Raw genomic sequence first — 24,049 nt, 5'->3', positions numbered from 1 at the left:
GAAAATGAAGCATCCAGACTTTGCCTGTTAATATGTCTTTGGCTCTCCAACTGAATTCACTCAGGCTTTGCTGCCTCCTCCTGGCTGAGGATCTGTCCCGTTTATTTGGGAGAGTGTCAGCTTGAGAGGAACTGACAGCTGCACTCTGCGTTTCTCATCCAGTCCGTCGCTTGAGAAACCAACATTTCACTTTTGTGGTCACATTGGGCTTATGTATTGTTCATACCAGCAGACCTTAATGAAGCTCTTTGCAATTGATCAGAATTTAGATGCCTTCTAGGTTGTCAGGTATATTGATCTTCCAAGTGAGGGGGAGGTACTGTGAGAGAACCCGGTTGGGGAAATGTGAACAGTTAGTTTTAGGGGAGGTTTTTAATTTATTCTTTTGAAAAGAAAGTAGTGAAGATGAGACTCGTAAGTCAGAAGTTTTGAAAATTTCTGGGGAGGGTGTGGAGAGCAGTACTCAACATGACTTGCAAAATGATCTCCAGGAACAAATTCCATATGTAAATTACTCAAAGTGTTGGTTTTTGGAACTGTAGCCTAGAAAAGCAGACTCATCCCCCCCCCCCCATTCAGATATGTGATGCAGGCATCCAAATATTACTAAAAATGTCTCCCAGAGTTGCTACCACCTACTCTGAAGTTCTTTGCAGTGGGTTCCTCCAGGCTGTTCCCTGCAGCAATGCCTCCAGGAGCTGACAGCTGAGATGTGTGCTTCAGTTGCCACAGCCCTGTTGATGCCAATTAGAATCCTGATGACTGGCATATACCATACTGGTAATGCTCTGTGCTTTCTCGCTGGGCAGCAGCGTGGAGCCCTTCTCATCCCCTGTGACCCACCTATCAATTCTCTAAACTTCTCAAAAAGGTACCAGGACATAAGAAAAGATTATCTTTCCTGCAGTTCATTTTCTGTAACAAATAAAGTCAGAGTTAGTTTTCTTCAGGGTGAGTAACTGGAAGTGTTGAGAGGAGTGGAGGGAGTGACCAATCTTTAGGTACTTTCACTGCTACTTAAGTCATTTCTGCCCAACGTTGCATATATGCAAGAGGGACCAAATGTGTACACCTGTGGGCCAGGCAAAAATGGATTAATAAGGACTCAGTTTCTTATTCTGATTGTGTGAATGGGTGCGATTTCGTTTCATTCCACTGGAGCTCAGTTTGTATGTGCTACCTGCCTGCACAATTTTTCACCATATGATTGCAGAGACACCCAGGACCCTATCCTAATGTACCTCAGTGCCAGTGGTGAGCTCCAGCACCATCGCTGGGTGTCACAAATGTGGCGTAAGGCACATCTGTGATACCCTGAGAGGAGTTAGTGCTGGCGCTGACTTGGCATCAGCTGGTGCTGAGTTCAGCGCTGGATAGACATCACCTGGAGAATGATAGGTGCTCTGAGCAGCGGTGAGGGCATTAGGAGAGAAGCTGTTCTACAGTGGGGTTGGGGGGAGGAACCAGGGCAGAAGGGGGTGGATCCTATGCTCTGTCTGACTAAAAAGCCCAACAAAGAGCTCCTGCAGGCTGCGCTGGCAAAATAGCCAACACAGAATGGAGAAGACCCATTGCAGCCCTTGCACTCTTACTTGGGGAAGTCCTGGGACCCCATTCCCCAAGGAGACAAAAGTCCCCATCCTCTGGTGGTACCAATGGAAGCAGTGATAGCTGCTGGGGTTAAAATTGGCTGCCCGCCCACAATGTTTTTCAAAACAATTTGTTGTCATTGTCCCTGCTTCACCTATGTAAAATATATTGATTCATTTCCTAGAGAATATGGCTGATTTGCCTTGCTAGCAGTTTGAACCAATCCTGAGTTCAGTGCTTCGGCTTTCTGCTGGAGCACACTGTTGCAACCATGCCGTAAGGCATGTCTGCGAAGCTTACCGCTGGGCCAGTGCCCGTGCTAGCCCACTGCTGGCTGGCGCCCGTCCTCTGCTGCTTGGCATGGTAAGTGGGGACAGGGAGGGGGGTGGGGAGGAGGTGTTCCAGGGAGGGGGGAGGCATGGGGAGGGCAGAGAGAGGGGGGCTGGAGGCATGATGGGGAGGCAGGGGGTGAGAGAGGGTGGGTGGGAGGCGTGCCTGGGGGAGGGAGTGGAGAGGCAGGAGAAGGGTCTGGTGGAGCTCTGCTCCACTGGATCCTGTCCATTCATGCAGGGCTTGGAGCCCTAAACGGCTTTTACTTTAAGATAGTGGGTAGCTCCATTGCGGGGCTGCTTCCCTTACCCAGGAGAAGGGGACGAAAGTCCCTTTCTCCCAAGGCACCACCCACAGCAGGCTGAGGCGCGCCGGATGCAGCGACAGGCTGAGGTGCCACTGCAGCCACGTGCCCCGTGCAGCTCAGGATTGGGCTTCCAGTCTAGTGTAGTCAGTGTCTCTAAAGCTGCATAAAGTGTACATGCAATACCAACTTTGGTATGTAGTTGAGTTTTCCCCCTTAACATCTCTGCTATAAATCCTTTGGTACTTGTTTAGTTTGCAACTTGGTCCACTATAAGTAAATAAATACCATATTTGCCAGTACTTAAGTACAGATTGCTACTGGTTCTTTGTTTTCCCTTGCTTTTTGCTTTGAATGTGATGTTTTTAAGGTTGTCTTTTTGTTTTAGGAGATTTTAATGTTTATATTGTTTTAATGTTATTTTATGCTTGTAAGCTACTTTGAATGCCCTTCAGGGAGAAAAAGCTGGGTAGAAATTCAGTAAATAAAATAAATATTGTTGGATTTCTCAAATTTTCTTTTCACCTTTGCCTGATTGGTTCATTTGCCTGATTGGTTCATTGCCTGATTGGTTCATTCTTCTATTCCTTGTGGAAATTGTGAAATTTCAATTCTTTTGTGCTGAATTGTGATAATTGAAATCTGGGTTTTTAAGTTGTTTAAGGTGACTTTTGTTTTTAACAAAAACATCAGTAACTGTAAGTTCTGTGGTCAATTGGGAAATGGAAATTTTTTAATTTGTCTGCTATAATTTTTGGTGCATAAGAGCCCACCCTAATGGATCTCCTCAGTGGGGCCAAAAAAGAGGGGAATTGATGTGGAACTGATCAAGCCTAATGATCTGAGAATGATGAAAGGTACTCTGAAAGATATTATGTATAGTATATATTACAGGTTAGACATCCATTATCCAGTGTGCATGGGACTAGAAGTGTTTTGGATATCTGATTTTTTCATGTTTTGGAACACTTCCATATACATAGTGAGAGATCTTGGGGATGGGGCCTTAATCTAAACACAAAATCCATTAATGTTCATATACCCCTTATTTACATAGTTTGAAAGTAATTTTATACAATATTTTTAATAATCTTGTGCATAAAAGAATGTTTGTGCATGAAACATAGGTTATGGTTTTATTTCTTTAGGCAAAATGTTTTTTTATTGTTTTATTTTTTTTATATTTTATTCATTTATTACAGATATAGGTAAGGAAAATGGATTATACTTAGGGCTGGTACAACACAGGTTACACATGAGGGTATTGGTCCTAGATTACAACATGCATCGTTCAATTTAAAAAAAACACAATAATCATCAGTACAAAGGTTATCATATTTATCAGTATAAAAATTTGAATTTACAGAAACACTCAATATTGTTTAACTAAGATTATCTAACCAGTCATAAAAAGACTTCCAATATATTCTTACTCTATCTAAATCTCTTTCTTTCATTCTTTCTGCTAAAACTTCCATTTCTGCTATTTCATAAAATTTGTCTATTAAATTTTCTCTAGTTGGCACATCTGTAGATTTCCATTTTTGTGCAAACAATATTCTTGCCGCTGTAGCAATACGTACAATAAGGTATTTCTTACATTGGTCTTTGATTTCTGATGTCACATGTAGGAGGAATATTTCTGGTTTGAATGGTAATACACAATGCAATATCTCTTGCAACAATTTATGTATCATTTTCCAGTATTTATTTGCTTTTTCACATGTCCACCACATATGATAAAAAGTTCCTTCAACCTCTTTACATTTCCAACACTTATTTGATGACCCAGAATACATTTTTGCTAATTTCTCTGGAGTTAGATACCATCTATAAAACATTTTATATAAATTCTCTTTAAAAGACACTGCTTTAGTTATCTTAATATTTGTATTCCAAATTTGGTTCCAGTCATCCATTGATATATTATATCCAAAATTTTTTGCCCAACACACCATTGCATTTTTAACTGTCTCATCCTCCATTCTTATCTCAAGGAGAAAATTATACATTTTTTTTATATACTTCCCCTCATCAATCAAAAATATTTTATCAAAACTTAAATCTTCTTCATAAAAACCTATTTTTTGGTCTTCTCGTAATCTTTTACTTATTTGCATTTCGTTCCACCAGTCCAATTTTATTCCTTTCTCTTCTGAGTCAGACTTACTTAGGATCTCTCCTTTAATATTCAGCAGATCGCTGTATGATTTATTTTGGTCTTTTTAAATCCAGTTCGGATTGGTTGCTATTTGAAGCGGTTTTATCCATCTGGGTAATTTAGAATATATCTTATATCTGATCCCATATCCAAATTAAAGATCTTCTTAAAATGTGTTGTTTAAAATATCCATGCTGTTTAACTTTATCATAAAACAGGAATGCGTGCCATTTATAGATCATGTGCTTCTAGTGTTAAAATTTTTGAATTTGGTATGAGTCCCCAATCTTTAATCCAATTTAAAGCTGCTGCTTAATAATATAATTCCCAGTCTGGTAATCTGAATCCTGCTCTTTTTTTATCCTCTTGAAGTAATTTCAGTCTTATTCTCGGTTTTTTACCTTGCCAGACGAATTTTGTAGTAATTTTATTCATTTCTTCAAAAACAGTTCTCTTCAAAATAATCGGAATAGTCTGAAATAAAAACATTAATTTTGGTAATATTTTTATTTTCAATAGAGCTATTCTTCCCATTAGGGATAGTTGCAATTTATTATATTTCTCCAAATCTTTTTTTATTTCTTTCATTAATTTAATATAGTTGCCTTCCATTAATAGGCAAAAATGTTTTTAAAAAAGCATGCTGGCAGTCAAAGTCCATATTTCTGAATTCTGGATACTCAAACTGTATTTGAAAAGCTAGTAGTAGATATTTATGCTAATATGCTTCCCTTTTTTTACATAAAGGTTAAATACCAGGTGATGAACCTCAAACCTACTGACAAAGAAAATACTTTTGAGTCACTGCACTGAGTCGTGAGTTGTGTGAGAAGTCTGACATCCTGACTTGAGTTGACTCCTGATCTATAATGGGCAGCTATCACAACTCATCCTGAGCCACTGTAGAGTCATTTTTTATTTGAGTCCGAGTCATTACGGGAAACAAGTCATGGGTTGAGTCAGGTGCAGCCAAAAATAAGTAAGCTAGTTCATGAACACACACAAAACAGAGTCACAAACACACTCAAAAGTGAGTTGGGATTAGAGTCTAGTTGAGTCATGATTCTTTTTCAGGTGACTGTTCCTGAGTCATGAGTCAGGTCTGAGTCGGTGACGTTCATGACTCGAGTTAACACAAGTGGTAAAAAAATGTGTGTTTTTCTGACTCAAGTTGAGTCTTTACAAGTTGAGTTCCCATCCTTGTCTCTTCTTTTTCTCCCCCCTGAACTGTACCAGTCTTTCAAGGCAAACTTTGAGTGTTTATCTTTTTTACTACCAAGGAGTTGGATCTCTTTGAGCCTCTAGTAAGTGTTATACAGATAGCTCGGTATTGCTACAGGCCTCTTCAAGTTCATTTGCTGACCAAAATCATAATGCAGTGATATAGTTGCTGCCTTTCCTAATTATGTGCTAAGTTTATTTTTAGTGATAAAAGAATATAGCTGGATGGTAATGAAAATTTTCATTATCACTCGATACAATATTGTATACTGTACCAAATTACTCTATTGCACAATCATTTATTTTTTCATCTTGGCTTTGAGCCTCAGATTCCTTTTTTGTCTTAAGCTCTGGAAACCCAACTTTTCAGTGTTGTCACCTCAACTGTGAGCTTTACTCTGCAATGGAGAAATAAACTTTGAGTATTTCCACAGTCTTCATCTCTGAGCTAAGTCTTAAGAGAGCCAAAAAGCATCTCAGGCCTTAGGTCTCACATACCTGAGCAAGTCCCCTTTGAAACTGAATATTGAACTTTGAGCATTGAAGTAAAGATAGTTGTCAAGTTTGGTAGATGCAAGAAGCACTGTGATGGGGTTCAGGCTTCCTTGATCATAGAATAATTTAACCTTGGTTCATTAGGTTCCAGCTATGGTCACGGACCCCTCTCACAAGTCCCTCCAGAGATAATACAATGCTCTTTTGATGTCACGTAGAATAGACTTCTGGTATCACATTAAGCTGGCACTCCAATCAGACTAGTCAAAATTTAAAAAAAAGAAAAGAAAAGTCATCTGGCAAACTTGGGAAATGCATTTTGGGGGAACTGGTAGTAAATAGGAGTTCTTTAATTTTAAAAAAGTGTGTTGAATTCCAAAATCTAGGTTGTTAATTTTTCTACCATATGGTTCAGTTGCCATCTTTGACAACGCCTATGTGCTGAATTTGCTGTTTACTGTAACATGCATTCAGTTCACTTTACTGAAAAACCTTTCAAAATTCCATATGGAATAAATTCACAGGAAAATAAAAGTATACCTGAAAGATGAGCAGTCTGAAAGTGGTTGATGGACACTTTGCTATTCTGACAAGTTATCAACAAAGCAATTTTGTATGAAGGTAAGTTTGCCCACTTTGTAAGAGTAAGTGTTAAATATTTATTAATCAATTTTTAAATTGGAAAGTTTACTTTATTGCTAACATCAGTGGCAGCCAAACCATAGAGTAAAAAATATTTTAAAATTCAGCATGTTTTTTCATTAAGGTATATTGCATTGACATCAATTCCCCTCCCCCACTATATTATTGCTTTTCTTAACAATCTACAGAAAAAGGATGGCCATTAAAAGATCGTGGCTGAACTGTGAGATATAAAAATTTGCAGTCTAGATTTCTGAGTTCAGGAAGCTTTTATGATGAAGAGGCACCAGGTTGCTGCTATTTCTTTCCAAATGCTTTCACCTTCTACAATATCTAGAAATCTGACTAGTGTATTAATAGAGCTTTTCTAGTATATTTTTCTGGTTTTTGGTGACTGTAAATTCCTTAAATGCCACCTTCCTTCTCTAGTTGTCACTGTGATCCCTTAGGCTGACAGATTGTCATTTTAACAATGCCATCTATGCAATTATGCAAATTAACAATTATGTCATCTATGCAATTATAAATATCCAGTGCACGTACAAAAGCATTCACATGGTTACTTTTCAGCAGTGTTACTCTTCATTCCCAGAGGTTCACCAAATCCAGAACATCTGCAAACAGTCATATGAAATCACTTATTTGAACCAGCATTGAGTGGTTGGAATTAATCAGTGTCATTTTTTTTAACTAATAAAATCTTGCATTTTGCCATTTTTAAATTAATGTGATTTTTTTTCTTTTTCACTTTGCTAGTTTTATGTGCTTTGAGTTTTTTAAATGATGAAATAAATGCTGGTATTGCCTGCCCTCTAATAACTTTGTGCAGCTGGTGACAGTAAACCGAAATAGTTGCATTTTAAGTTTTATATCTTGAACAGTACTTTTATTATTATGATTTAGCATATTGATTAACTTATTCTTTCACAGTGTCCAGCAGTTTCTGGCTTTGGAAGTAAATTTGGGCTTCTGCTCAGTGGCAGCCAAGCTTTATGCCTCCTTATAGCTCATTGTCCATAGCAGATGTTTATGTAAAAGGCTGCAAATAAATATTTTCAGAATATATTTTCTTTATGCAGCAGTGATTTTTAGCTAAATGATGAATTGCCTTAACCTGGAAAGTCAGTGGTGTCAAGATGCATTATACTCTTAAAGGTGACCTGCTGAAGATAAACTATGTTAGGTTTATTCTTTGTTTCTCATTCTTTGCATGGTATAAGAGTCTGATGTATTTGTTTTTGCATTAGAAATTCCAAATCTCCCAAAGCAAATGAAGAGCTAGTTCAAGAGAATGGTAACTCAATCCTGTTAGGCTTATCTGCATATTTCTGAACAGTAAGTTCCAACCATATTTTTTCCTCTGTGCTATCTTCCCACAGGTCTCTCAGTACTAACTGAAGACAGGCGATATGATGTGATAAAGGCACAGTTATCTTTGGTATACACACTCATTTCTTTTATCCCCCGTTTTTATGGTCAAACTAGTTTTGTTAGTTTAAAATCTGTAAAAATCTGCAACACCTGTTTACTAGGGCAATGGTGGAAGGAGTGCACAGCAGTGGACAGCATCATGGACAGCAGTGCCTCATCCACTTGTACCACTTTCAACTCTCTGACACAGACATTGCCTATCTTCAGTGTATGAGGGTATTGCTCATAGTCTGTTAAAAATATGATGAAATATATTCCTGCTGGGTGTGTGTGTAATTGTACACGGAACTAAGTGAGAGCTTCTTCTCTGGAACTTACAAATCTGAAGGTGTGCAGAGTCTTCAAAGTGGAAGAAAAAAATCCAGTCACAAAATGGTGTGAGCATCAAGATTTGTGGTGTTAGTCACTGGTGATGTCACAGGCATTCTCCAATAATGGGTTGTGATTTTATTGGAACCCAGTTTCCCATGGCATTATTAACTATAGGAGGGAACAATGCATTTTCTTATAAAATACAGCCCACTCGCCATGGATTCACTTATCAGCAGGGAGCAAGATTGCCACCTACCTCTGTAACTGTGAGCTGTTTTCAGCCAACTGTGGAATTCCGAATGTCTCGCCAGCACTCATAGCAATCCTGAAGCTATTTGTGGGCATCATTTAAAGGTCACCCCTGCCTTCTGAAGGTATCTGCTGGCATTCTCCCAGTGGCTGTCCCGCATCCACATGCCTGTTGGCCTTTTCAAAGAATTCTAAAAGGTTTGTGAGGCAAAACTTACCCTTACAGAAGCCATGCCAATTCTCCCTCAGCAAGGCTTGTTCGTCTGTGTTTTGAGATTCTATCTTTGATGAGGCATTCCACCATCTTACCCAGTATAGATGTTAGGCTGACCGGCCTACAGTTTCCCGGGTCCCCCCTCTTTCCGTTTTTAAAGATAGGTGTGACATTTGCTATCCTCCAATCCTCTGGTACTGTGGCCGTTTTGAGAGACAAGTTGCATATTCTAGTCAAGAGATCAGCAACTTCATTCTTCAATTCCTTAATAACTCTTGGGTGGATGCCATCAGGGCCCGGTGACTTATTGATCTTTAATTTATCAATGAAGTCTGAAACATCTTCTCTTTTAACCTCTGTCTGACTTAATTCCTTTGTCAGAAGGGGCCGTTTTTGTAGCGGTATCTGCCCGAGGTCTTCTGCTGTGAAGACAGATGCAAAGAACCCATTTAATTTCTCTGCCATCTCTAAGTCTCCTTTTATCTCCCTTTTCCCACCCTCACCATCCAGAGGGCCAACTGCTTCTCTGGCAGGTTTCCTGCTTCTAACATATTTGAAGAAGCTTTTATTATTCCTCTTAATGCTGCTGGCCATGTGTTCCTCATAGTCTCTCTTGGCCTCCCATATCACCTTCTTACATTTCTTTTGCCTCAGTTTATGTTCCTTTTTATTCTCTTCATTAGGGCAAGACTTCCATTTATGGAAGGAAGCTTCCTTGCCCTTTAAGGCCTCTCTAACTTGGCTAGTTAGCCATGTGGGCACCCTCCTGGACTTAGTCAAGCCCTTCTTCCTTTGCGGCATACACTTCCGCTGGGCCTCTATTACTGTTGATTTGAGCAACCTCCATGCTCTCTGTAGAGACTGGACTCTTTTTACCTTCCCTTTTCAACCTCCTTCTAACCAGTCTCCTCATTTGAGGGAAGTCCGCCTATCAGAAGTCAAGGGTTTTTGTGAGAGACTTGCCTGGTATTCTTCCCCCGACGTGCATGTCGAAACGGATCGCAGCATGATCACTGTTCCCCAATGGCTCTGTAACATTGACATCTCTAACTAGGTCCTGAATACTGCACAATATTAAATCCAGAGTCACCTGTCCTCTGGTGGGCTCCATGACTAGCTGCTCTAAGGCACAGTCATTTGGCATGTCAAGGAATCCGGTCTCCTTTTTGTGACCAGAACACAAATTGACCCAGTCAGTAATTGTAGTCCCCCATGATTACAACAATTACAATAACTGAAGTCCCCCATGATTACAATCCTGTCCCTCCTTGTCATCTCCCTGATCTGTTTCCTCATTTCAAGGTCCCCTTCCGGTTTCTGGTCTGGAGGACAATAGTATGCCCGCAGTATTACATCACTCCTCAGGCCTGGTAATTTAACCCATAGAGATTCTATGGAGTCGGACCCACCTTCAGTCTCTACTTTGCTGGATTCTATCCCTTCCTTAACATAAATGGCCACCCCACCTCCAACACACCCCTCCCTGTCCCTCCTGTAGAGTTTATAGCCCAGGATTGCATTATGCCCACTATGTCAATGTTTTCCCTAGTCACCAGACATTCCAGTTCTCCCATCTTTGCTCAGAGACTTCGGGCATTTGAATAAAAGCATTTGTACATGGAATGCCCCAGGATGGGCTGCTTATTAGCTCCTTTATCCCTGAATCCTCTCATTGTGCCAAACCATCTATCACATCCCATCACTTTTTACCATGTGGAAGTTTCTGTAATTAGTACCCTGATTATTTCTCAGTAGAATTTATATTCCCAGCTGATTTGGTCCATAGAAAGTATATTGTTTCAAAAGTAGCTTAGGACTTCATGAAGAGGGATCAGGGGAAGCTGGAAAGGAAGCAATCCAGAAGTCCATTTACCCATTGTCTGTATGCTCTTGGTAATCAGTGAGCCAGGTTTCAATATGCCTGAGATGCAATACCCTGTGAATGTAATGTCTTCAATGGTTTCTCTGTTTTCCTTATCAAATTTAATTCTTGTGTGTGTAGAGTATTCTGTCTTAATCCGCCTGGTTACCTCCTCTTTTCTCTTTATTAATCTTGTAGTTGCTAAACACTGCATAGGTGGCATCTGATCTTGTAGCATCTAATTGAGCTGGAAAGTGGAGAAGGAGCTCAGTGTACTAATTGTTCCAATTTCCTCTTATTAACCATGTATAGTCACTTCCCTTGTGTATTTTGCTTATGAAGAATATTGTTAGGTCCTCATTTTGTTTTCCAGCAAAGTTCCTGGACATGAATGGAAATTGGTTCAGGTTCAAAGTGATTATCTCCACAGGTGTATTGTTAATTTTTGAATACACAGTGTAGGTATTTGAGGCCCTCTAGTGTCTGGATAGTATTAGAGTCATCATCTGCTAGGAAAGACCATCCTGTAGCCCTGGTAATTGATTGAGCCTTGTTCAAAAGCTCAGAGCAGGTGACAGTATTACAAAGAAGCTATAGCTCTGCTGGGCAAGAGATCATTGTACTAATAAAGTGATTTAAAATGATATTGTAGTTAGTTGCCTTTTCTTCTGATGAATATATATAAAGTGAATAACAGAAGGTACTAGTTTTATCTGCAAAGACCATTTCATAATTGTATCAGGGGTTTGGTGATGAAGTATAAAAGGGACCTTTTCCAACACTTCCAATGAGGAAAATGGTTTTAGCTCTGTGTTTGTGTGCATTCATATATTATCTTTAATTTCTCTGGCAGAGTGACAGACAGGAGAATTTCTACTGTTCAGAGAATATGAAATACTGATACTTATATTGAAAGGGAACGTTAAAACTCACTGTTTTAGGGCACTGTTTATAACTTGTTTATATGTCCAAAGTGGGGGAGACACCTAAGTTGAATATATGCCAGCTAGATTGGAGGAATTAAGAATGCATACATTAGTACTGTTCATGTGTCACTTTGTCTAACCTCAAACTAGACACATTCATTTTATTTAGCTAATCTTTGTTCACATGGTCCAGGGTGCAATTCCAGATGTTTCCGGTCACTTTGAGCAACAGGATGCTGGACTAAATAAGCCATGGACCCATCCAGCAGGACTCTTCTATGAGTACAAAGCAGTTATATATTTGAAAATAATTCATATTTTCCCTGCCCAAAAGACATAATTGTAAGACAGTAAAAGCCATATTCAACTGCATTTACTGCTAATCTGTCTGGTGGATTTTGAAGGAAATGATTGGAACTGTCTATATTTTTTTTTTTTTTACTTTGAGTCTTGCTCAAAGTCTTGCTTCTTACACTCTTTCCCTTCTTTATGTTGTCAAAACTTGCATTGCAAAATGCATAGGTGCATCTTGCACACATTTAAACTGGCAATCTTCCCTTCATTTGTAAAAGTGGTAACATGCCACATTTCAATTTAACTTTTTTGCCTCTAAAACATAGACAGATTGGTTAGCAATTATGTCTGTAATTTGACAATTTAGTGCTTTAAGCATATTTATGGATATGTTTGAAATGGAAAAAGATGTTAACTGAAATGTGAAGCGGTTCTGAGGAGAAGATTGAGTTCTTGTGGCATTATATTAGCTGGGTAGTGTACTTGCCTTGCACTAAAATTCCTAACAAAAGCTACATAACTCTCTGTTTTGAAGGGAGCTTTCTCATCTTGTCCTGTCTGCCATGGAATCCTTAAGTTTACAAAAGATTCTGGACCATATTCCAAGGATGTACATGTTTAACAGGGGTGGTCACTGATCAGTGAGAACTGTTGCCTCCTCCTGTCCTCCTTGAAGAACAAAGAGTTCTGTGCATCCTACAGCATATCCAGCATTCCCCTGCAAGTGTTTATTGCAGAGGAAGAATATGGGAGAGAGTCAGTAATAATTAGTATTTGTATAGCATTTCCTGAGTGTAAAAAGTGCTTCGCATGTATTACCTTGATATAATTCTTATCATAACACTGTAAGATTGTAAGTAGTGCTATTCCCATATTATAGTTGGGATGCTGAGACTGGCAGTGTCATGCCTAAGGCCACTAATCTATGGTACTAATCTAAACTATGGTACAAGCAGTATTCCAACCAGGAAAGTCCTAATTCACAGCACAGTCTCTTAGTCAATTATGCTATACCAACTCTTAAAACCATCTTTCAGGGAATTGTATCAGGCTTTACTGACCTTCTTGCTGAGAAACCCCCTGATAGATTTTTAAGGAATCTCAAGGTTTTCCTGAACACAATTTGAGAACAACTGATATTCACCATTGCCCACAAGGAAAAATATTTCAATTTCTCAAATCTCTTTCTGCCCTTTTGTTTATCACACCCTCAGTTTCTCTTTGGTCTCCTTCCTTCCCATTTGTATACAGGTGGGACCTCGGTGTCCACTGATTTGGTATTCACTGATTTGACTCAAAACTGATACTGAGGTCCAACTTTAAATGTCTTGTAACAAGGAAAAAAGCACCAACATTCCATTTCCTACCTTCACGCTGTTAAATAATTATAATTTCATTCCATTATTCACTCCATCTAATGTGTGAATGCAGTATAGTGTCTATACTAATGCATTTGGGGCGGCAATAGAGGAGCAAGAAACCTGGAAGTGGGTCTATAAAGCTATTTTTCCACTCATTTGGTAATCCACTGATTTTTTTTTTAATCCACTAGAGGTTCTGGAACAAAATCCTAGTAGATAATGAGGCATGACCTGTATTTACCAAAATACCTTGTATCGTTGCTATCTATACCCATTACTGTGTTCCTTCTCCCTTTTATCCTCACAACTACCCTCTGAGTTAGGTGAGGCTGAGATATGGTGACTGGCCCAAAGTCATCCAGGAAGCTTTGTGGCTGAACAGGGATTTGAACCTGGATCTTCCAGGTCTAAGTCCAACACCAGAACCCCTACATCATCCTGGCTTCAGGAAAACGCTTCTTTTGATGCTAGACAAGAGTGCATACTTGGGGGTCTTATGGCACAGTTAATTTATGCACTCTTGTTTACAATATTTAATGCACATCAGTGGGCTGTGGAAGTTTCTAGTGTATTTTTTTAAAGTAGGCAATACAAGATTAAAGTCTACTCACTGCTAAACTGTGAAACACTTGCCATCTCATTCTGGTACTTATGTCCTGTGAGTTCATTACATTCAAGCTGATAGTACCAGTGCACACACTTTTAAGCCTGGAATTCTTTTAAATAATCTTTCTCTTTTGTTTGTGCAATGAATTTTATGGCAAGTTTTCCTCAAAGGGTACACAGGAAGGACATGCAGACTAAGATGCAGTAATAGGAATGGTCACTAGTTGTCGCTCAATTACCATTAAAAGATGGAGTGACTTCAGTGAAATATGTATGCAGTAATTGCCAGCAAAAAGATTTTTCCCCGTGTCTAGTGATTTAAGAAGTTTCAAATGCCCCTGCATGCTTTCTCAGAGGTTCCTGTGGGATGTTAAGTGTTTTTGTTGGAAAGTTATCCATAGAACTGTTTCGTCTTTTAGTCAGCCTTGTGTACATAGGGTACCAAAAATATCTTTCTACAGGTAAGTGTCAAAATTGTTCAGAATTATTTTTGTCTTGTAAGAAGAATATATTTTATCTGGAAATAAAAGTGTTGTGGAGTGATTATTATGACTGGAAGACTGAGAGAACACATGCGGCGGTGATGAAATAGCTGGGTTAAACAGTGAACTAGAGACAGATGGTAGGGACCTTTAAGATTATTCTGTTTGAGGTGGGATTGAAGGGGAGGTTGTCTTAAGCAAATAGATTTGGCTTGTAAATCTGTTAAGATAATTGTAATAGGATGCTGGTCAAACTGCTGTGTCCTCAAAGACTTAGAGGATGTTTGCAAAGCCTGCAAACTTGGCAAGCAGCTGCTACAGACCTTCTCCAGACCATTTAAAAAGACATAGTGTTTGTGAATGCTGAAACATTGATGAGCTGTTCATCAGTGCTGGTAGTGGAATGTCCTATATGATGTTTCAGCTGTTACAGTTTTAGAGCATAGATTTTTAAAAATGTTTGTTATAGTAATTGTTTCCATTCTGTGGTCAGGTGGGTGGCTGGGCTAAAATAGATTGCAACCCTAAATTTTATCATTCATATTTATTACTTTATATGGAAGACTGTAGTAAAGTTGTGCTAGGTGCTGTGCATTTGTTGAATAGGAGGCAGGTTGTATGTGAACTATACCATAAAAGTAGTAAACTAGTTGACAAACCCATAATCCCAATGTGGCCTTTTTGTATTCTCTTGTAGGGTGTTGCTCAGAGAGTCTACCAGTGATGGGAGCTGCTGTGATTGTTTGCCTCAAAAACCATTAATTTCTTTTTGAGAAATCTGGTTTGAAGGTTAGCCTTGAAGAACTTGTTAAGAAGTGTGTCTGATGGTCGTGGCTTCAGACACTGTCCCATTGGGTGGAAAGTGTTTGTAACAAATAACAAATAATATCTAGAGCTGTACATTAGCTAGGCAATCAGATAAGGTCCAGGCCCTTCCCTCAAGCTTATAATCTAGAAGTCAAAACATACAAGGCAAGGATTGGGGAGGGAATTAGAGAAAGGAGGTCAGTTTGACAATAGTAGAATAAAGAGGAGAGTTGTTCATAGGTGTTTATATCCAGTTAAGGTCTAGCTAATGATCTTCTTGAAACAGAAGGATGCAAGTATCCAATGGCCCTTGGTCGGTACTATTAGCATAGCAGATTTACACTATAGAGTTTGGAAGACTTCTGTTAACAGGATCACTCCAAGGCATGTGGTCATAAAGAAAAGGAAATGCTTTATTTATGAGAAGGTTGGCCCTTTTTATCTGCGGGTTTTGGACCAGCAGATTTGACCCAATATAGGTCAGGAGGGCCTCACTGTACCTCCCAGACATGACCAGAAGAGTCTTCTGGTAATGTCAGGAGGGAGGTGTTCTGAGGCGTGGGGAGGCTATATGATCTTTCCTAGACCTCAGAAGGCTTGCAAGAGCCTGGTTTTGGCACTTCTGGTTTTTCATTGCAAGTACAGTTGGCCCTCATTGTCTGTGGGGGAGGGGAATCAATTTCCAGACCCTTGTGGATAAGCGAATCTGTGGGTTGCAGCCATCAAAGGACCTCCAGACACAACTGGAAGTGACTCCTGGTCCTGTCTGGAGATGTTCTGAGGTGCGGGGAGGCTGTGGACAGCCTTTCCGTACCTCAGAACACCCCTGGACACAACCAGAAGGCACTTCCAGTCATGTCTGGAGATCTTTGATGGCAGTAATCCACAGATTCACTTATCCAGAGGTTTTGCTAACCCCAGTGGTCTGGGAACAGATCCATTGTGGATAATGAGGGCCAACCGTACTTGGAGCATGGGGGGAGGCAAGGAAATCCTTCATGCTTACTATCTAGTTTGAGATTGATTCTGGGGAGGAGGAGGAGGGAAGGGTAGCCTGAGATGAGCAATCTGCATACAGAGGAGAGATTTACTGGAAAAATAAGAGGAGAAACTCTCATATTCCATCTGGCTACCTCACTAGCTGTATTCCCCCTTCATGTGCAGGATGCTTGTTGCTGCACCTTTCTCCATTTCCATCTGAGATCAGGGCCCAGAATGATTCTTCTGTTGCTATTGTAGTCACAAGGCTCATGACGGCTAGAGCACAATATGAAAGAATGGATCAACTGCAGAGACGATCCATATGTGTAGGTCCTGAAGCTCATATCTGTATAGCCAGAAATGCCAGTTCATTTAGGGCAGAAACAGCAGCTGAAGACAAGGTGAGGCAGGACAAGGCTGAAGTAAGTTGGGACAAAGTGAAATATAGAGAGGGTGTGAATGGAATGAGTGTGTGTATGTGATATGTGCATGAATGAGTGAGAGAGATGGAATGGAATGGGGTGAATCAGAGGAGAAGGAAATGAATGCCATAAGCAGCATGATGGAAACTTTATGCTTGCTTTATAGATGCTTTGCTCAGTTCAAGGACTGAGCTGGCGCAGAAAATGGATATAAGGCCAAGTTTCTCTAAACTATTCTAGGGACATTATGGAAGAGTCTAATTTCCTACATACCAGTCTCCAGGCTTGGTGGGCTGGCTCAACTCCAGCGTGAGAGGCAAAGGGCCAATTTGACACTCTTGTGTACAGCACACCCCAAAAGCTGCTACTCACAATAGTGCTCTACACAGATAACACAGTGTTTTAAAAAGGTTCTTGGTGCATATGCTGCCTGATGCACCATCGGAGCCAATGCCTGGATCTTATAGTGTGGAATGGCGCTCCTGCTCATATGTGGGCTGGTACACAAAGTACAAAGAACTTTTGCACATTGTGGTAACTTAGAGCTTTGTGGTGGTGCTACACATGGGAAATAGCAAATTGAAAACCCAAGTTCTCTGTAGTTGAAGGTACTGCTGTGGATCTAGGCCTTGGCAGTCTCTTAGGCACATTTCTCTTCTTAGCAAATAATGTTTGCACATGTGGCATTGGCATTGGGAAGCTATTGCCTCTTAGGATTTAATGGTAGTGGGAAATTTAGTTTAATCTTTGAAATTCTTCTGAGCTAGTCTCTGTTGTATATATGCCAGTCTGCACTGTAGCTAACTGCACTTTAGGTACATCTCAGATCCCTAAGCCCAAATTCTAAGGCAGTGTTTCTCAAACTATGGGTCAGAACCCACTAGGTGGATCGCAAGTCAATTTCAGGTGAGTCTCCATTCGTTTCAATATTTTATTTTTAATATAATAGACTGGTCTGTGTCTGCATTTGGGGAAATGTTACAGATTTGTACTTCTCACAGGCTACTATGTATATGATTATAACAATGATAGTAAATGGGACTTGCTCCTGGGTAAGTATGGGTAGGATTGCAGCTTAGGTTTCTTCAAAATTGTCCTGCTTGATGATGTCACTTCTGGTCATGACATCACTTCCAGTGGGTCCTGACAGATTCTCATTCTAAAAAGTGGGTTCTGATGCTAAAAGTTTGAGAACCACTGTTCTAAGGGATAGCTATGAAAAGGAGGGGCACTGAGACAGAGTTTCATTGGATACATACAGGATTGCCTTTTATATTGTGTTTATAAAGCTAGGTGCTTACCAGAATTCATCTGAAAACTGATGAGAAGAGTGGCAATCTGCTTTTTATGGATTGCTTTGCGTTAAAAATGTATGCTGCTGAATACATAAATCTGTCGCCCCATTCCTTTGTTTGTGTTCTCTGATGGCAGTTTTTACTGTGTGCCATTTACTGCTCAAGCAGTGTGTTTTGTTTTTGCCGTTTCAGAGAAAACAGAATGAAGAGTCCCAATGGGAAATTAAAGGAACATAAAACCCTAAAATGACTTTTAAAAAGAAAAAGCTAGAGGCTGTGACTCTTAATTGTTTTGAAATGCTCAGCACTTAGTTAAATCTTAATATTTTACTTTAAAAGTTTCTTCCATGAGGGATTTTAATCATCAAATGGTATCTGTAGCACTGACAATGCACATTTTTTACTGTGCCAGTGAATGTCATTTTCAGTAATGCTTCCTGGTTCTAACAGTTTTCCTAGCCTTCTACTGCTGGACATGCTGCTTATGTGGCTTCCTATATTTTCAATGGGTTTAAATTAAACCCTTATGCAGGTAAGGACCAGAAGCATTTGCTTTGCTTGAATGGTGTCCCTGTTGCCAGCCTCAGGGAGAGTTTTTAGATAGGACCTGGTAAGTGTTTGCGGGGGACGGGAGGCAACTGATTGCCACAGCTGTGCCGCTGCCTGAGATGAAAGGGTTTTTCTACTTACCTGGGAGTTGCTGTGCCCCTCTGGAGGGTCTGATGAGTCTGGAACCCCCTCTGCAGGCCTCCCCATGGCTCCAAACTGTTGTATAAAGCAAAATAAAAAACTATTTTCAATTTTGTGACAAAAATACATTTATAAGTATGTTGTTATAGACACACAAGATTGATTGATTGATATATTCCGCCCTTACTATGCCAAAGTAAATGCCCAAGGTAGCTTATAATGCTCCATAGTACAGGTAGGGCCTTCGTATTCACGAGGGATCTGTTCTCAGATTCCTTCCCCCCCCCCCAAGCAGATGCTGAAAACAATGGATAACAAAGTCCATGGTTCTGGTCCTTGCAACCCTCTGAAGGTCACCAGAGCTGGGTTCCAATCACCTCCAGAGGGTTTTCTGAAGCACACAGAGGCCATTTGTGTCCAGCTTCTGCCTCTGTGGGCTTCAGATTGGCTGAAAAGACCCAGAAGGGCTTCCCCATGTCTCAGAATTCCTTATAAGTTATAAAAACGTCACTTCTGGTTTCCTATCAGTAATAGCTGTTTTTTGGCCATTCTGAAGTACGCAGAGGCCGCAGGTGGACAGGTGGCCTTGGGCAGAAAGCCCTGCTCCAGTCACCTTTGGAGGGCTCAGGTTGGACCAAGTCTGGCTCCAGGGGACCCTCCTTGAGTCAGATCAGCTGATATAAAATCAGGGGATAAACATGCTCTACCTGTAAAGTACAAAGTATCCTAACAGGTAAGAAGTATTAAAATATTAATTTCTTGTTCTATTAATTTAATGTTCTATCGGCGTATGCAACCACGAGTCAATCACCAGCAGTATTTTTTATAGACAGAAGTTTACATTCTTGCTTGGGCTTGTTAAAGCCTGTTTGTGTATGCATGCCAGCAATCAATAACTTAGCCAAGCATCTATAAGAGGATGTGATGCTCCTCATCATCTATAAGTCAACCAGACTGTGCTGGCCTGTAATTTCAGGGAACTGAACAAATTGTGTCCTCCTGTTTTCCATAACCAGACAGATCTCTTGTCTTTAATGTCTTGGTGTCACCTGATGCAATTTGGCACCATCAAATCAGTTATGGAGCTCTGAGGTAAGCCCAGCAGGGAGTTTTGATACAACATCCCCAGGAATTTCCAGGATACTATCTCCAGTGCTGCAGATGGCCACTCAGTTATGCATTTGCTAGATAGCAGTCTATTGATCAGCCTGCTTTATTGGAGGCATCTCAGAGAGATGGTTATACACATTCTGATATGACATATGCAGGAGATAAGTTGTGTTAACTATCCAATCACAAATAGTGTCTCAGGTGGCTTGCAATTCTATTCTGGATATGCAGAATCTACTGTTCTACTGAAAGATGATTTGAGGCCAGAAGGATGTTAGAGGGAAGTGACCTGAGGAAAGTTGGGAGAAAGACATGAGATGGCAAGCAATCTGAAAAAGAAAGCCTGGAGGAAGATGTGGTAAATAAAACTGAGGGAAGCAGTGCGACTACAGAAAGGTCTGATGAGCTAATTGGAAATTGGTCTGTCTGAGCCCCTGTTCCCAGCCCTGACATTGCCTGAGCAGATATGATGTCACTGAATGACAACAGAGTAAGTAAAATGGCCATTTTCTTTCTCATTCTGGTATTGTTGGCAGTTTAGAATAAAAGTTTCAACAAACTGCTGCTGTTCAGAGATGCTTGTGCCCTACTTGTCTTGTGCACAGCCATTTTTAAGCGTTCCTTTAAAAAAAAATGCACTTTCTTGGGCAGTTCATAGCTTCTTATTGAGTCCCTATAAATGCCAGGCATCTCAACATTTACCCTTGGGAAGTAGCAATTGATTGATCGTCTCTTGTAATTATGTTTGCAACCATCTGAAGGCACAAGAAATTATTTGGAGTCTATGATTGGAGTTATTTAAAGTAACTGTGTTTAAAACACTAGGCCTTTGGGGATTGTGTTGATTAAGAGAGGAATGCCAGATGTCCCAGGTATACTAGGTGTCAAGGAGGGATTAATTAATATTTTGAATAAATATGTAATTTTTATTACAGAAGCCTCAGGCTGTGCCTAATGTAAATGTTAGAAGCCATTGCCAGCACTCTTGACAGGCAACCTGCAGGGGAAAAAAGGTGACTTTTATTTGTTTGCTCCTTAAGTAAGCACTTCCAAATTCTGTAACTGGAGTGCTCCCACCAAGGATAGTCTCTAACCAGATGCATAGGAATTGTTTCTTGGAAGTGTCTGAAAATTGTCTTATGTGAATTAATCTTTATTCTTCAAGTAATGAACGGTAGTAATTATTTACACAGTATTCTTCAGCAATGGTTCCCAAACTTTTTAGCACCGGGACCCACCTAGGTTTACGAGATTTTTAAAAAAATCCAGAAATAATCTTTTAAAAACATAATTTAATGTGTTGCTCACGTTTTTAAGCCATGGTTTAAAACACATTATAGGATCCTTGGCTTAAAGACTTGATGTTTAAACTCATCCATTCATGAAAGACTTAGTATGTTTGTAATAATCTTTTTATTTATTTACTTGTAATAACCAGAAAAAAAGATGCTCCAACGTTTATCTCCCTGTATTTACAAATGCTTGTAAATTGCAGAAGCTGCTTGCAGGGCAGTTAGCAGCCATCTGATTTTTTAAAAGCCTTGAGACAGTCAGGTATCTGATCCTTCCATCACCTGTGTTTTCATTGGAAGCTCTGCTTGACTGCTGTGGGACCCACCAAAAATCAGGTCATGAGAAAAGAGTGGATTGGACATAAGGAAAGGAGCAAACTAAGGACATCAAGATCGACCTTAGAATGTTCTTAAGGACAAGAGTGCAGAGAATAGTAGAGGGGACACTGTTTAGGCCTGTGCCATGTTTCCTGATCTTCAGACATTTGGGGCCCTTCCCCAGTTTCTGAGAGATTTTCTCAGATGTTGACGCATATTTTCAAGCGTCTTATCTACAGATAAAGAATTTCCCCTCTTGTGTGAAATTGGCAATATGGGAATAATAAAATATAGATAGCTAATGAATGTATCTCTTCAGTTTTGAAATACCTTTATGGGGAGACAAATGGTTACATATCAAGTTTTAAGATGAGTCTATCAAACATTTGATTGCATATATACAAGATTGTTGGAGCTAGAACAGATCTCATACATTGTTAGAGAAACTGAAGCTATTCAGTTAATTTCCTGTAGTTTTTCTAGTGCCACAAAGCTGGTTGCAAGCTACTACCATGAAGTTCATGGGAGGAAGCCTATTCAAATCAAAATAGACTGGAGATTGTGGCCATGGAATTGAGTATCACTGGAGTATAATTTTTTTGTTACTGGATAAAGGCTACAATAAAGTCCCAATGCTTTTATTTTATACCAAGGGAGTGCTGTGCTTTTGGCATTATTCTTATTAAAAGGGGCTTTATTTCCATTATCGTAAATGACAGGTTGCACTTTTATTCAGTTCATCTCACAAATAGCTGCCCAAAATATCTTTATTGATTTGCAGGGTCTTTGCCCGTGTTGAAAAGAAACTTTTCCACCTAGATACAGACTAAGTTTGCATATGCAACATTTGCAGCAGTGGTTTGCATTTGCATCAGAAATGTCCCCAGACAGTCATGATAGGTTTTATTATCGGCAGTTATAATTGCAGTTGTTCATGCAAGACTTTGCTCCATGAGGGAAAAGGGAATGGCACCATATATACAACCCAACATCTGAAGCCCTACATGGCCTGGATCCAGTGTACTTGAGGGAGCACCCTTCTCCACACAATACCACCCATCTCTTGAGATCCACAGAAGATCTTAATGTCCAATCTGCTGGACATTGTACTACATTGCTACATTGTACCTTTTCAGTGATGGCCATCAGATCCTTGGTATTCTTTACCCAAGTAGTTCTCACAGGCACATGAGTTCATTTCAGAGCTTCAAGGCTCTGATCTGAATAACCAGATCATATTTATATTTTATGATGGTGATTAATGGGTATTATAAATGAGAGCCAGTGGGATGTATTTAGAGTTTTGGACTGGGTGATCCCTGAGTCATACATTCTCCCTCAGGGTAAACTACCTCACAGGGTTGTTATGAGGATAAGATGAGAAGTGAGAAACCATAGGTACCACTCTGAGCTCTTTAGAGGAAAATCTTTCTAAAGATGTGAAGAATAAATATTTATAACTGCAGCCTTTTCTGAAGTGTGATGATCCGACATGATGTAACTGAAGGAAGGCTTGATTGTGTACAGATGTCACATGGGTGTCCAGAATTGCATCAGTACTAACAGCCAGAAACATCCCGTTGCTAACGATCAATCCCAGTGCCCCTAGACCAGTGGTCTCTGAACTGGAGACCACTGTACAATGAAAACACCCTCCCTTTCCTGAGCAGCACTTAATGTTCCACTGCTCTGCTGCTTTGTTCTTCACCCATGTGGGTATAGGGACACTGTGGGCAGTCATGTCTGTGGCCTGGGCATCCTGGTGCAAAGCCTGTTGGGATGTGGGCCATACACGTGACTGACTAGAGCAGGGGTGTCCAAACATTTTGGCAGGAGGGCCACATCATCTCTCTGACACTGTGTCCGGGGGCCAAATTAATTTACATTTCAAATTTGAATAAATTTACATAAATGAATATATTAGAGATGGAACTTACATGGATGAATGAATGGTCTTGCAGTAGCTCAAGGCACAGCCTTTCCTTCACTGCCACTGCTGCATCACAGGCGTGAAACAGCAAGTAGTGGAGGGAGCCCTTGTCCCACAGCTTAGGTGAGAAGTCAAACAGTCGTCCTCTTGCTGACAGCAGTTGTGTTGGGCCAGCAGGCTCCAAAAAGTTTCTGGAGGGCCAGAGACTCATTGGAGACTGGGGGCTCCCTGAGGGCCTGATTGAAAGCTCCTGAGGGATGCAAGTGGCCCCCAGGCCAGGGTTTGGGCACCCCTGGACTAGAGCATCCCTACGCCCACATGGGTGAAGAACAAAGCGGCAGAGCAGGAAATACTGGTCATGGAGGGAAGAGATTTCGGTGGACACTGGTTTTGGCCCGTGGGCCAGGGTCTGGTGAGCCCTGCTTTAGACCCTCAAATCTCAATCTTTCTCATTTTCCAAATCACTTCACATGGTCCAATTAACTTAGGTACCACCAGAATTAACTAGTAATGACATAATGACCAGTTACTTCCTGGTTGGGAGATGCAAAGCTGAAGAGGTATCGGAGCATGCAGGAAGTTGTTTTCAAGCATGTAAAAAATGCATGCTGGAGCTCTGCCTGCTGAACCAAGCCCCCTACTGCTGTTTGCTGCATTGCAGTCTCACTGCCAGGTGACATCACCTCGCGTATCACCCGTACGCGTACCACTGGTTGAGAAACCTT

Source organism: Tiliqua scincoides, chromosome 1 (assembly GCF_035046505.1).
Source record: "Tiliqua scincoides isolate rTilSci1 chromosome 1, rTilSci1.hap2, whole genome shotgun sequence".
NCBI lineage: Eukaryota > Metazoa > Chordata > Lepidosauria > Squamata > Scincidae > Tiliqua > Tiliqua scincoides.
This window is presented reverse-complemented; position numbering follows the sequence as displayed.